The sequence below is a fragment of the Schistocerca nitens genome, chromosome 2, assembly GCF_023898315.1.
Source record: "Schistocerca nitens isolate TAMUIC-IGC-003100 chromosome 2, iqSchNite1.1, whole genome shotgun sequence".
NCBI classification, from domain to species: domain Eukaryota; kingdom Metazoa; phylum Arthropoda; class Insecta; order Orthoptera; family Acrididae; genus Schistocerca; species Schistocerca nitens.
In genome coordinates this window covers 431,318,221-431,330,212 of record NC_064615.1, presented here as the reverse complement: position 1 = coordinate 431,330,212, position 11,992 = coordinate 431,318,221, and the positions used below count along the sequence as shown (strand labels likewise).

General features: G+C 41.4%; 2 non-coding genes across 2 annotated transcripts; both read left to right on the top strand.

Moving 5' to 3' along the window:
- The first annotated feature begins 457 nt into the window (after positions 1 to 457).
- On the top strand, positions 458 to 531 carry Trnas-cga (transfer RNA serine (anticodon CGA)). Its single transcript has one exon. It is a non-coding gene; the product is annotated as a tRNA-Ser (tRNA).
- Positions 532 to 759: 228 nt separating this feature from the next.
- Positions 760 to 833, top strand: Trnas-cga (transfer RNA serine (anticodon CGA)). Its single transcript has one exon. It is a non-coding gene; the product is annotated as a tRNA-Ser (tRNA).
- Positions 834 to 11,992: the final 11,159 nt, after the last annotated feature.

The following is an 11,992-nucleotide window of genomic DNA, read 5'->3' as shown; positions in this document are numbered from 1 at the left end:
CATACACTCCATCAGCAACACCATGCAAAGCCACGCCACACCGGTATGGTGAGTGAGACAACTTGACTAAGTGAAGGTATCGGCTGATTCGATAATCCTGAGACATCAAGACATAATGTGGGAATGAAACTTCCTGGCAGATTAAAACTGTGTGCGCCGACCGAGACTCGAACTCGGGACCTTTGCCTTTCGCGGGCAAAGGTCCCGAGTTCGAGTCTCGGTCGGCGCACACAGTTTTAATCTGCCAGGAAGTTTCATATCAGCGCACACTCCGCTGCAGAGTGAAAATCTCATTCTGGAAACATCCCCCAGGCTGTGGCTAAGCCATGTCTCCGCAATATCCTTTCTTTCAGGAGTGCTAGTTCTGCATGGTTCGCAGGAGAGCTTCTGTAAAGTTTGGAAGGCAGGAGACGAGATACTGGCAGAAGTGAAGCTGTGAGGGCCGGGCGTGAGTCGTGCTTCGGTAGCTCAGTTGGTAGAGCACTTGCCCGCGAAAGGCAAAGGTCCCGAGTTCGAGTCTCGGTCGGCGCACACAGTTTTAATCTGCCAGGAAGTTTCATATCAGCGCACACTCCGCTGCAGAGTGAAAATCTCATTCTGGAAACATCCCCCAGGCTGTGGCTAAGCCATGTCTCCGCAATATCCTTTCTTTCAGGAGTGCTAGTTCTGCATGGTTCGCAGGAGAGCTTCTGTAAAGTTTGGAAGGCAGGAGACGAGATACTGGCAGAAGTGAAGCTGTGAGGGCCGGGCGTGAGTCGTGCTTCGGTAGCTCAGTTGGTAGAGCACTTGCCCGCGAAAGGCAAAGGTCCCGAGTTCGAGTCTCGGTCGGCGCACACAGTTTTAATCTGCCAGGAAGTTTCATATCAGCGCACACTCCGCTGCAGAGTGAAAATCTCATTCTGGATAATGTGGGAATGGTTGGACTGTTGGGGAGGAGGGGGCGGAGGGGGAGGGAGGGGCGGAGGAGGCAGTGTACAAACCGTAAAAGGAGATCAAGGTTTGACTCCAGTAAACGGATTCAGATGAATGTTGGTTACAGTAGTTATGCAGATACGAACAGTCTTGCACAGGGGAGACTAGCGCGGAGTAATGCAGTCCTCCGACTGAAGACCACAACAAGCAACTACTGGCTCAGAATTTTAGTTTTTTCTTTGTATAAATTTTACAGTCAGCATTCTGCTGACTACGTACAGACTAGCTCCATGCCCAAGTGACTTTGACTCACATGGTCTTGTTCCCTTGGAACCTCATAGATAAGTTAACTACTTTCCCTCCCGATTTAAGTTTTTTACATTCTTAAAAGACAATGAAAAGTAGCGACTTAATGATGAATCGTTACTCGATGGAAATAACTTTTCCCGTTACTTATTTTTTTATTCTTTCATTTGTCTAAATTTCGTTTATTACTATGGTATAAGTGAACTAGATGAAGTCCTCCTTTATGGTAATTTGCTTTTCTCAGTAGTCGAAATATGTCGTCTTACCCGAAAAGAATTCGATGAATTTCTTCAGCTCCCTTCGTCAGGCATATGGAATCGCTTATCACAGTCCACTGTCAGCACCATATTTTTTTCCATTTTAGTTTATGTGACCTTTATTGTCAACGCCTAGCAAAGACTATAAATCTTTAAGAAATTTTGATACTTTTTCTCCTCAACTAATTTACAATCTTCTCTCAGTATCAGATAGAAAAAAAAATTATAGTCATTTTACCCAATACTGATGAATCCCCTTTGATACTGCTTCATGAAACTGACAGTGGACTTCAGGTAACGTATCATTTAAAGAGATAAAATACTGTGATACACAAGAAATTGTCTACAGACACTCCTTTGTATTTTGTATATATGTGGTGTCTCTTTCTTCGGACATGTTCAAGAGAACAGACACTATCTCCGCCCTGCAGCCACCACGAGTCAAGACACAGAGGAATTAAAGACATTAGCTGCCGGCGGGAACTGATTTATGTCAGTGGGTTAAGTTGAAAACTTGTGCTGGGCCGGGATTCCAATCCGGATCCTCTGCTTACTAGGCAGTTGCGCTGACCACCACACCCTCTGGACACGGCGGTCAGCACAGCCGCTTCGACTACCCTAGCACGTCTCCCGTCAGATCCAAATTTTCAACTTACACCACACGCTTCTGATATAGTGCCCCTGCTCGTTAGCCTCATTACTCGCGTCATCTTGCTGATTTCCGTAAGAGTTCGAGTTGGGTCTGCATCTGCACTGAAGGGATCATGGAAATCATCGCTTTATTATATATGTGCTCTCTGTCCTTTCGTACGTGTCTTCATAAAATCTATCCATAAGAGAAGCTGACCAGATATTTGTGAACATTTAATGCATATGAGCCACCTACTGTGATACCGTCCAGGAGAAACTTGCTTTGCGTTGCTATCATGCACACGATCTACTGAAGGAAATGTGAATATGTCGTCATTACTGTATCGTATCTCAGCCCGCAATGCACCACCACGAAAGCAGATCAAAAATTTGCTTCCCACAAGGAGTAACATCTCATTGCATCAGCCCAGTTGGTAGACAGAGTTTTCAAAGAGATATCCTGCTAAAGTGAAAGTAAAAAGTCTAAGGGGCCTCTTCTATTTATCCGTTTCCTCCAATTTACATTCATTTTCCTATTTTTCATGCCTTTTGTTTCTGTGTTATTATCATAATAAAGACCGTCCGAACCGCCGGTCAGAGTAAAGAGCGCATGTTTACGTCCTGCAGTGCAAAGTAGTCGAACTGCTAAAGAGAGGCTATGACTATTTGTCAGCCCTTGGTAAGTAAAAGTTTTTTTTGCTGACAGCTTCCTTTGCATTTGAAATGTATTTTTGCGGTTTGTACGAAGGTTTTCGTTCATTTCTGCTTGTGACGGAATCGCCAGCATAATCTGTAGGTTTCTAAATCCGAACCAACTAATCTGCAGGTTTAGAAAGGCGCCCGAAGGAAGATGCATGAGAAGGGCAAGAGGGGGTGGGGGAAGGAGGGGTACATTGGCTCTCTTCTGCGGTAAGTCTGGAGTGCAGATGTTTTGCTCATTAAAATTCCCGGAGGATTTGTAAAACACATTTGTATTTCTACGGAAGCGAAGAGGCAGCTTATTCAAGTAGAATTGGCCGACCACGATGAAAAAAGTTGTGCTAATGGGTATTATATAGCTTCGATGAGTTTCAGTCACTTTTGTGTTATTTCATCCGCGAAAGACTGCGGTGTGTTATTTGGTGTAAGAAAAGTATTGGTGTTGTCTGATAGCTAAACCGGGAACAAATCTTTCCGGAACAGCTTACTAAACAGAATTACAAATCTTGTCGATGTCGCTTATGTCTATACGTCGTAAGAGGCTAATAAGCGTAGACGTTCCAAAAAAAAAAAAAAAAAAAAAAAAAAAAAAAAAAAAAAAGGTTCAAATGGCTCTGAGCACTATGCGACTTAACATCTGAGGTCATCAGTCGCCTAGAACTTAGAACTAATTAAACCTAACTAACCTAAGGACATCACACACATCCATGCCCGAGGCAGGATTCGAACCTGCGACCGTAGCGGTCGCACGGTTCCAGACTGTAGCGCCTAGAACCGCAAGGCCACTCCGGCCGGCCTAGCCGTTCCCTCTCCTCCTGAGTTTTGGTACCGGAAAATAGATATATTAACTGTACTTTGACGGTTTGCTGAGAAAGAATTCATTCCTTCCCGCCCGAGCGGTTGCACGGGGTACTGAAACATATGGCAATGTTTTCGTGTTATAATGGGCGTGGAGACATGTAGGTTTCATCTGTGACCCAAACAGCTTCAATCGGAAACAGAAAATCGTATTTTCTGGGGCACAGGTGGAAAAGAAAACTACACGAAGAGTCCTTGAAACAAAAAACAAAATAATTACTCCAGGAGTTTTACATTCACGAAATCGTCGGATCTGCAACCTCGGTCAATGTGCAGTCTTAGAATACCCAATTCTCCGTTTGTGAGATGACATTTGTATATACACGCAGGATGTTGCTACAGCTAGATCGGTCTGGACTGGGTGTTTTTCAGTAATTACCATCGCTTCTGCTGATGATAGTGTCTTGGCTGGCCCTCCAGCAGAAGTTGAAGCGTTTTACATCAAGAATTGGAGCCAGGTGTCCCCAGTGGAATTGTAACGAAAACTTTCATTCTGTGCTGTTTAGCAAAAATACGCCCTAGGTCTGCTCCTATTTCATCCTGATTTAAGTTCACCACACTTTGCCCAAATATCTTTAAGCATACGCCTGGGTTTTCTCATACAGGCTGCTGCCAGATTTCTCTGCTATGCTAACCTAGCTGAACTATTGCTTCTTCATTGATTGAAATGCCGATGGTCTAAACTATTAAAATTAGGTTTTGTAAACAGCCACAAGTCACACTTTGCGCTTTTTATTTACTGGTTTCGCTCTTCAAATGATAAGAACATCTCAGAATATACAGTATTAAGTTGGCTAAGCACTGAACAAAGCGTTTATAAAGTTTGCTGACAGCTCTAAAGTTTAAACTGGCCGTACTGTAGTATTTAACCATAAGTTTAAAGTACGTTTAAATTACAGTAGTAAATGATGACATAGGAATTTCATCTTTGGCGCTATCAATGTCACCATTTACTGCTGTACTTTAAACGTATTTTAAACCTAAGATTCATACTATAGTGCAGCCAGTTTAGTCAGCCAACTTCAAACGCTATCTTCAATGCTGTCAGGCTACTGTAAACTGTGTATTCTGATGATGCTCTTGTTCACTTGAAGAGCGAAATCGATAAAAAAAATCTGCTAAGTGCGAGTTGTGGTTGTTTTCCAAAACTAAGTTTTGGTTCAAATGGCTCTGAGCACTATGGGACTCAACTGCTGAGGTCATTAGTCCCCTAGAACTTAGAACTAGTTAAACCTAACTAACCTAAGGACATCACAAACATCCATGCCCGAGGCAGGATTCGAACCTGCGACCGTAGCGGTCTTGCGGTTCCAGACTGCAGCGCCTTTAACCGCACGGCCACTTCGGCCGGCAAAACTAAGTTTTAATAGTCGCTCCCCCCGCAAGCAATGCCAGCTCTTGCTGCATTAAAATGAGTTTCACAATAATTTTTTTTTTTATTATTCGGAACGTCCCGGATGTACAAACGATCGCCTTTTGACATCGAAAATTATGAGTAGGATACTGTGTATCTGAAGTGGAACAATATCTGTTTTTCCATCATTCTTGTCGTTGTGTTACAGTAAGAGGATTGCATGTGGAAAAGTGTGGTGAGTATTGGTAACTTCGCAGAAAACTCTGGTAGTGGACTGTAATAGTGATACCTCACCTATCCTTAAACACGTCCGAGATATGAATTGGCAGTGAAACCTCAGCTATCCTTAAACACGTCCGAGATATGAATTGCCGGACAAGCAAACTAATTGGAACTAATTCCTTCCCAATTAAGCATTAACGTCTGCAGATTTTACAATAAGTATGCTAAGTTGAATAAATTCGAATTTGAATGGTGAAGAAATGGTTAATCGCTTATAACGCCTTCTAGCAAATTCAACGCTTTAAGGCGTACCTTATGCTCTTGGGTAAGTTGAGTGTTGAAGATTAATCTTGAATTCAATTTCCCTGCAAAAAGAGGATGCATTGTCAAGGGATTACAGGCTTGATACTGATACGAATGGAGACAATTCGTTGGTTCGTAATTGAAACTTATTTTTTCATTACCTGGGCAACTATAGTCGCAGATGAAAACAAAAGTGAGTTCAAATTGAAACAAAGTCATATTATTCAACATAAAATGACATAACATTCATAAAAAACTTCTTAGTAATACACCAAAAAGCTGGCCGGAGTGTCCGAGCGGTTCTAGGCGCTACAGTCTGGAAACGCGCGAACGCTACGGTCACAGGTTCGAATCCTGCCTCGAGTATGGATGTGTGTGATGTCCTTAGATTAGTCAGGTTTAAGTAGTTCTAAGTTCTAGGGGACTGATGACCTCAGAAGTTAAGTCCAATAGTGTTCTGAGCCAATTGAACCATTTGAATACACCAAACAATGCCAGAACAAAGAAACTGAGTACACAAAACAACAGACTTTTATGCAAAGAACCAAAGACCCGTTTGTATTAATTGAAAACCACAAACTGTGTTCTGGCGCGTTGTTTTATAAGTGTTTTTAAGTAATGGTTCCGTGCCATAAATTTGATTATAAATGTTTGTTTCTTTATTTAGAAAAATCAGACTTAAAACAGGGACAATCAATGGCTTACCTAATTATGTTCCATAATTCCAGAACAAAAAGCGTATGAATCTCTTTTTACATACTGCGATTTTGTAATTTTGTGTTAAATAAAAGTGTTTTTCGTAAAACCAAATACAGTTTCATATTCAAATGTTAAATATTTATTGTTGTTGTTGTTTTTGTTGTTCTTGTGGTCTTCAGTCCAGAGACTGGTTTGATGCAGCACTCCATGCTACTCTACCCTGTGCTAGCTTCCTCATTTCCCAGTACCTACTGCAACCTACATCCTTCTGAATGTGCTTAGTGTATTCATGTCTAGGTCTCCCTCTACGATTTTTACCCTCCACGCTGCCCTCCGTTACTAAATTGGTGATCCCTTGATGCTTCAGAACATGTCCTACCAACCGATCCCTTCTTCTAGTCAAGTTGTGGCACAAATTTCTCTTCTCCCCAATTCTATTCAATACCCCCTCATCAGTTATGTGATCTACCCATCTAATCTTCAGCATTCTTCTGTAGTACCACATTTCGAAAGCTTCTATTCTCTTCTTGTCCAAACTATTTATCGTCGATGTTTCATTTCCATACATGGCTACACTCCATACAAATACTTTCAGAAACGACTTTCTGACAGTTAAATCCATACTCGATGTTAACAAATTTCTCTTTTTCGGAAATGCTTTCCTTGCCATTGCCAGTCTACATTTTATATCCTCTCTACTTCGACCATAATCAGTTATTGTGCTCCCCAAATAGCAAAACTTATTTACTACTTTAAGTGTCTCATTTCCTAATCTAATTCCCACAGCATCACCCTACTTAATTCGGCTACGTTCCATTACCCTCTTTTTGCTCTTGTTGATGTTCATCTTATATCCTCCTTTCAAGACACTATCCATTCCGTTCAGCTGCTCTTCCAAGTCCTTTGCTGTCGCTGACACAATTATAATATCATCGGCCCACCTCGAAGTTTATATTCTTTCTCCATGGATTTTAATACCTACTCCAGATTTTTCTTTTGTTCCCATTACTGCTTCCTCAATTTTTTTTTTTTTTTTTTGGTCATCAGACTGGTTTGATGCGGCCCGCCACGAATTCCTTTCCTGTGCTAACCTCTTCATCTCAGAGTAGCACTTGCAACCTACGTCCTCAATTATTTGCTTGACGTATTCCAATCTCCCTCCCCCCATGAACCATGGACCTTGCCGTTGTTGGGGAGGCTTGCGTGCCTCAGCGATACAGATAGCCGTACCGTAGGTGCAACCACAACGGACGGCTATCTGTTGAGAGGCCAGACAAACGGTTGTTTCTGAAGAGGGGCAGCAGCCTTTTCAGTAGTTGCAAGGGCAACAGTCTGGATGATTGACTGATCTGGCCTCGTAACAATAACGAAAACGGCCTTGCTGTGCTGGTACTGCGAACGGCTGAGGGCATGCAGCTTTACTGTATGATTAAATGATGATGGCGTCGTCTTGGGTAAAATATTCCGAAGGTAAAATAGTCCCTCATTCGGATCTCCTGGCGGGGACTACTCAAGAGGATGTCATCAGGAGAAAGAAAACTGGTATCCTACGGATCGGAGAGTGGAATTTCAGATCACTTAATCGGGCAGGTAGGTTAGAAAATTTAAAAAGGGAAATGGATAGGTTAAAGTTAGATATAGTGGGAATTAGTGAAGTTCGGTGGCAGGAGGAACAAGACTTCTGGTCAGGTGACTACAGCGTTATTAACACAAAATCATATAGGGGTAATGCAGCAGTAGGTTTAATAATGAATAGGAAAATAGGAATGCGGGTATCTACTACAAACAGCATAGTGAACGCATTATTGTGGCCAAGATAGATACGATGCCCACACCTACTACAGTAGTACAAGTTTATATGCCAACTAGCTCTGCAGATGATGAAGAAATGTATGATGAAATAAAAGAAATTATTCAGATAGTGAAGGGTGACTGGAATTCGGTAGTAGGAAAAGGGAGAGAAGGAAACGTAGTAGGTGAATATGGATTGGAGCTAAGAAATGAAAGAGGAAGCCGCCTGGTAGAATTTTGCACAGAGCACAACTTAATCATAGGTAAAACTTGGTTTAAGAATCATGAAAGAAGGTTGTATACATGGAAGAACCCTGGAGATACTAAAAGGTATCAGATAGATTATATAATGGTAAGATAGAGATTTAGGAACCAGGTTTTAAATTGTAAGACATTTCCAGGGGCAGATGTGGACTCTGACCACAATCTATTGGTTATGACCTGTAGATTAAAACTGAACAAACTGCAAAATGGTGGGAATTTAAGGAGATGGGACCTGGATAAACTGAAAGAACCAGAGGTTGTACAGAGTTTCAGGGAGAGCATAAGGGAACAATTGACAGGAATTGGGGTAAGAAATACAGTAGAAGAAGAATGGGTAGCTCTGAGGGATGAAGTAGTGAAGGCAGCAGAGGATCAAGTAGGTAAAAAGACGAGGGCTAGTAGAAATCCTTGGGTAACAGAAGAAATATTGATTTTAATTGATGAAAGGAGAAAATATAAAAATGTAGTAAATGAAGCAGGCAAAAAGGAATACAAACGTCTCAAAAATGAGATCGACAGGAAGTGCAAAATGTCTAAGCAGGGATGGTTAGAGGACAAATGTAAGGATACAGAGGCTTATCTCACGAGGGGTAAGATATATACTGCCTACACGAAAATTAAAGAGACCTTTGGAGATAAGAGAACAACTTGTATGAACATCAAGAGCTCAGATGGAAACCCAGTTCTAAGCAAAGAAGGGAAAGCAGAAATGTTGAAGGAGTATATAGAGGGTTTATACAAGGGCGATGTAATTGAGGACAATATTATGGAAATGGAAGAGGATGTAGATGAAGATGAAATGGGAGATACGATACTGCGTGAAGAGTTTGACAGACCACTGAAAGACCTGAGTCGAAACAAGGCCCCCGGAGTAGACAACATTCCATTGGAACTACTGACGGCCTTGGGAGAGCCAGTCCTGACAAAACTCTACCATCTGGTGAGCAAGATGTATGAAACAGGCGAAATACCCTCAGACTTCAAGAGGAATATAATAATTCCAATCCCAAAGAAAGCAGGTGTTGACAGATGTGAAAACTACCGAACAATCAGTTTAATAAGCCACAGCTGCAAAGTACTAACACGAATTCTTTACAGACGAATGGAAAAACTAATAGAAGACGACCTCGGGGAAGATCAGTTTGGATTCCGTAGAAATACTGGAGCACGTCAGGCAATACTGACCTTACGACGTATCTTAGAAGAAAGATTAAGGAAAGGCAAACCTACGTTTCTAGCATTTGTAGACTTAGAGAAAGCTTTTGACAATGTTGACTGGAATACTCTCTTTCAAATTCTAAAGGTGGCAGGGGTAAAATACAGGGCGCGAAAGGCTATTTACAATTTGTACAGAAACCAGATGGCAGTTATAATTGTCGAGGGACATGAAAGGGAAGCAGTGGTTGGGAAGGGAGTAAGACAGGGTTGTAGCCTCTCCCCGATGTTATTCAATCTGTATATTGAGCAAGCAGTAAAGGAAACAAAAGAAAAATTCGGAGTAGGTATTAAAATCAATGGAGAAGGAATAAAAACTTTGAGGTTCGCCGATGACATTGTAATTCTGTCAGAGACAGCAAAGGACTTGGAAGAGCAGTTGAATGGAATGGATAGTGTCTTGAAAGGTGGATATAAGATGAACATCAACAAAAGTAAAACGAGGATAATGGAATGTAGTCGGATTAAGTCGGGTGATGCTGACGGAATTAGATTAGGAAATGAGACATTTAAAGTAGTAAAGGAGTTTTGCTATTTGGGGAGCAAAATAACTGATGATGGTCGAACTAGAGAGGATATAAAATGTAGACTGGCAATGACAAGGAAAGCGTTTCTGAAGACGAGAAATTTCTTAACATCGAGTATAGATTTAAGAGTTATGAAGTCATTTCTGAAAGTATTTGTATGGAGTGTAGCCATGTATGGAAGTGAAACATCGACGATAAATAGTTTGGACAAGAAAAGAGTAGAAGCTTTAAAAATGTGGTGCTACAGAAGAATGCTGAAGATTAGATGGGTAGATCACATAACTAATGAGGAAGTATAGAACAGGATTGGGGAGAAGAGAAAGAGATGAATACACTAAGCAGATTCAGAAGGATGTAGGCTGCAGTACGTACTGGGAGATGAAGAAGCTTGCACAGGATAGAGTAGCATGGAGAGCTTCATCAAACCAGTCTCAGGACTAAAGACCACAACAACAACAACATTCCAATCTCTGTCTTCCTCTACAGTTTTTTCCCTCTACAGCTCCCTTTAGTACCATGGAAGTCATTCCCTCATGCCTTAGCAGATGTCCTATCATCCTGTCCCTTCTCCTTATCAGTGTTTTCCACATATTCCTTTCCTCTCCGATTCTGTGTAGAACCTCCTCATTCCTTACCTTATCAGTCCACCTAATTTTCAACATTCGTCTATAGCACCACATCTCAAATGCTTCGATTCTCTTCTGTTCCGGTTTTCCCACAGTCCATGTTTCACTACCATACAATGCTGTACTCCAGACGTACGTCCACAGAAATTTATTCCTCAAATTAAGGCCGGTATTTGATATTAGTAGACTTCTCTTGGCTAGAAATGCCTTTTTTGCCATAGCGAGTCTGCTTTTGATGTCCTCCTTGCTCCGTCCGTCATTGGTTATTTTACTGCCTAGGTAGCAGAATTCCTTAACTTCATTGACTTCGTGACCATCAATCCTGCTGTTAAGTTTCTCGCTGTTCTCATTTCTACTACTTATCATTACCTTTGTCTTTCTCCGATTAACTCTCAAACCATACTGTGTACTCATTAGACTGTTCATTCCGTTCAGCAGATCATTAATTCTTCTTCACTTTTACTCAGGATAGCAATGTCATCAGCGAATCTTATCATTGATATCCTTTCATCTTGTTTTTTAATTCCACTCCTGAACCTTTCTTTTATTTCCATCAATGCTTCCTCGATGTACAGATTGAAAAATAGGGGCGAAAGGCTACAGCCTTGTCTTACACCCTTCTTAATACGAGCACTTCGTTCTTGATCGTCCACTCTCATTATTCCCTCTTGGTTGTTGTCCATATTGTATATGACCCGTCTCTCCCTATAGCTTACCCCTACTTTTTTCAGAATCTCGAAGAGCTTGCACCATTTTATATTGTCGAACGCTTTTTCCAGGTCGACAAATTCTATGAAAGTGTCTTGATTTTTCTTTAGCCTTGCTTCCATTATTAGCCTTAACGTCAGAATTACCTCTCTCGTCCCTTTACTTTTCCTAAAGCCAAACTGATCGTCACCTAGCGCATTCTCAATTTTCTTTTCCATTCTTCTGTATATTATTCTTGTAAGCAGCTTCGATGCATGAACTGTTAAGCTGATTGTGCGATAATTCTCGCACTTGTCAGCTCTTGCCGTCTTCGGAATTGTGTGGATGATGCTTTTCTGAAAGTCAGATGGTATGTCGCCAGACTCACATATTCTACACACCAGCGTGAATAGTCGTTTTGTTGTCACTCCCCTTAATGATTTTAGAAAATCTGATGGAATGTTATCTATCCCTTCTGCCTTATTTGATCGTAAGTCTACCAAAGCTCTTTTAAATTCCGATTCTAATACTGGATCCCCTATCTCTTCTAAATCGACTCCTGTTTCTTCTTCTATCACATCAGACAAATCTTCACCCTCATAGAGGCTTTCAATGTATTCTTTCCACCTATCTGCTCTCTCC